Here is a 3,872-nt window from a genome sequence, read left to right on the forward strand (position 1 = left end):
TCAATAGAGGATTAAGTCTATCGCGGTTAAGAAGAAAAAAATTCAAGGAATTCAAAGAAACGACAAATTCTAACTTCCGTAACCTCGTTACATTTTCTCCGGAGCACCTCTTAACATATTTTCACCGATAATCATCGATCGTCAACCCCTGTAATCAACCTCACTCCTTCTCGAGTACCTTCTCTACCTACCTGTTCCAAGATTACTCACGTTCGAACCAATTGCACGACCGTAGAGAATGATTTACGACCGTGTAACGCCACTGTCCATTTATTTCCACTTCCCTTCGATTATCCTGCCCCAACCTATTTTCCACGAACGTTTTGCCTTTTCACGGATAACATGGAAATTCACTTTACCAACGCTCGATCAAGATTTCGTCGGCTTATCGATCGATCCGCACACGGCTCGCCCCCTGCATAAAAACAAGGTTTCGTACACGAGTTTCGTGATCGTTTAGAGAGGACGTGAAACGATATATAAATTTCCAAGAGGAAGCGAAACTATCTCACGGTGGAAAGGATTGCGACACGGCCGTATCACGCGTGGAATTTCAACTTTGGAAGACACTTTGGAATATTACGTAACGAGACACACCCTCGGTAAATAGCAATCGCGTGTGATCGACGAAAATACTCGACTATATCGTTCCCGCGATCGTTCGCTATTCGATCTTTCAGTTTTCATTCTTTCAGTTCAAAGATAATTCAGAATTATTTCGTTTTTAATTTAAAATCGTGGATTTTAATTCTTATCCGTTATCTTGCGTGTTCTATTTTCATTTATTATCGTTACTAAAATTATTTTTCTTACTTTTCATCGTAAAATGTATATTATTAAAAGAAGGATTTATTACATTTTTTTTATAGATGTTTTTTATAGATTAGGAAATGGGCTCGAACGTAGAAAGTTAATGAGATTTTCTTTAATTACTTTATTACGACATTTAAATATAAATAATAAAAAAAAATAATTGAAAAAGTTTGTTCAAGATGATCTTAATGATCTTTTAGAAATAATAAAAGAAAATTAGTTTACGCTAGACTAATCGCGATTGTTAGGTTTAAGAGTTTTTTTTCAAGGTCATTGGAGTCTAATTACAATTTTATATTCTTTTATATTTTTCCCGTTACACGTAACACAAAATTTATTTAAATCGAAATTCTAATTTATTTACTAGAGAAACACAATATACATGTATATACACATAAATTTACGCATACACTTTTACTTTTACACCTGTGTCTTTTACACACCAAGCCAATTTCGAGTCAATTTTCTGTCAAATTTTCTTATTATTCGAAACGAATTCCAGAACGAATTTTCCCAGAATCTCGAAATATTCCTGACGAATGCCCGACCACGTGTACACCGTGAATGAAAGGTGTTCCCGTGAACATTACACGGGAGCCGACTTTTTTCTCGACTCACGCACACTTTCCACGGTTGAGAATCGCGTTGACATTGGAACTGGAACAATCGAAATGAATTCGAGGCGAGAAAAGGTTGGGAAAGAGGATCGTCTATCCTTTCGTCACGCTAATCCTAGGTTACGTGCCGATGACACGTACCTAGGAAATTCCTATGAGAATCCCATGGAAAACCATCTCTGGAGACGACTGTACGAATCTATCTTGCCTTTATTTTCTTTTATTGCAACGGTGATCACGAACCGACACGTTCTCTCGACACGATCTCCATGCTCTCTAGGGTAAGGAGGTTAGGTTAGGTTAAGGTAAGTTTCCATAGAAACCGCGGTAGATTTAAATTGACTATGATTGATTTTTAATTTAAACGAAGCGAAATAGAGTTTAATAGATTTCAGAAAATTACATCGATAACGTATTCCAAAGTCGATCGTCGATAAAAAATTATACTTAATTATGAAAATTTCATTCGATATATACGAAAATAATCCGTACCACTTTTGCGATTCATAAATCGTGATCATTTTATAAATCATTTATCAAATGTTAATTGTCAATATGTCAGTACCTTTTTTTCATTATCTCCATCGCAATTGAATTACCAAATTGATACAAATCGCGAATTAAAAAATTACACGATCTGGCGTCAGAAAACAAGAATAATTCCAGTTTCAAAACGAGTTATAAATATTATTACACGCACATTTTTCATACCGTGAAACCGTGAAATGATACATCAATTCATCCCACCCGTCAAATCCACCATTCTTTACACCTCGGATATCGCCAATTAATTCATCAGTCATCGTGCAACCGACCGAAAACGAGACGAGAGAATGAAGAATCTCGTTGAAGGCCGATTCCCTCCTCTTACGTGCTACTTTTTCCTCGTTCGCGCTCCTATAATTTCCGCGGAACGAGCAGGAGGATTCCGTGAAACGGACGGAGAAAATTCCTGCGGTGGAAAGTGGTGGATAATAAAACGTTTCCACTTTCTTGCGTTGTGTGCGAGCAACGAGGATGACATTTCCTAACAAGATCACTGACCCAACTTTCGACCGTGAATTTACACGTCACATTTTTCTTCTTCTTCCTTTTTTTTTTCGAACTGAAGTCACGCATCCAAATAAATTCATCGTTTCGACAATTCGAAAGATAGGAAAATTTGACGCGTTATTACGCGACGAATATTCATCGGTACATCCAATGATCGTGGCGCAACACGATTTACACCGTGGCTTACTTTCAGAGCGCGCGCAGTTTATCGATTTAATCAAAAGGCCTTCGAGCAGATTTCCCAAGCGATCCGCGTTTAATTATAACCGATGTCGAGGATGAAAAGAGATCCCGTAAATCTTGTTTCCCTCCTACTAACGACGATTCGTCGCGACGCCAAATGGACGCCAGTCCCTTCGTGTTATATTGTGTCGTAAATTAAAAAAAAAATTATCGTATCTTACATAAATCAGGTTTCCACGATCGATTTATTAACCTATAAAAAAAATACTATCTTTTGTCATCTGGATGATATTATTATTATTACAATTACAAAATGTGATGAAAAGTGCGCGTTGGAAATTAAAAAGGTGCTAGCTACGATATTTTATTTGTCGATCTATAATTTTTGCCATATTTCCATTGTTGAAAACTGTCGCTGTTGTTATAAAATATTATTAAAGAGACCTCGACGTCGATCGATGATAGATACCTTCCGGAACGATTTGCCGGTATCTCGAGCTGAAAATACGGCAAAAAAGAGTTAACGTTTCGTTGCGTGGGAGTAACGGAAGCGTGTTGCTCAAGTGCTCGCGGTACCGCGAAGGAAAAGAATGAGCGGCTTGCTGAAACGAGAGCCTGCGCGGTGCGCTTATTACACCGTTGTTCAAAAGTTTCGAAGAATCTTTTATTTTATTTTACACGTATCGAATAATTTTTCGCGGAAAAAAAAAAAAAATATTGTTCCGTTTGAGATTTTATATAAATAGAAATGACGTATATTTGATGAGTTATATTCGAGAAAAAAAAAAAATTTAATCCATGGTTAAAATTCGATCTAATTCAATTTTGAAACTTTTGGCCAACGGTGTATATATCGTGTGCATCACCGAGTCTGAGGAACAATCGAGCGTGTCGATCTCGTTAATTCGGCGACCACGGGTTTCAATTAATCTGTGAAATCTTTCCTTTCTTCAATCTCTCGGTCGTGATTTCGGTTAATTAATTCCGCTCCAAGGGCGAATCATCGTTCACGGAATACCGTTCGATGAAATCGACCGTGAGAGTCTTTTTAATTACAGAATCGATGATACGTTTCAAACCAATCCTGCCTATCTTTCGTTTTTATCTCTCATTATTTTCTCTGCAATTTTTCTTTCTTTCTCTCTTTGTTTTCTCTTTCTCTCTCTTTTTTTCTTTTTTTTTTTTTTTTTTTTTTTTTTTTTTTTT

General features: G+C 36.8%; 1 protein-coding gene across 1 annotated transcript in view; it reads left to right on the forward strand.

Moving 5' to 3' along the window:
* Nucleotides 1-3,872, forward strand: part of LOC102677289 — a gene marked incomplete at its 5' end in the record, with an annotated part of 10,905 nt that overhangs the window by 3,536 nt on the left and 3,497 nt on the right. The window lies entirely within an intron of this gene.

Source organism: Apis dorsata, unplaced genomic scaffold (genome assembly GCF_000469605.1).
Source record: "Apis dorsata unplaced genomic scaffold, Apis dorsata 1.3 scaffold_93, whole genome shotgun sequence".
In the NCBI taxonomy this organism is placed as follows: Eukaryota; Metazoa; Arthropoda; class Insecta; order Hymenoptera; family Apidae; genus Apis; species Apis dorsata.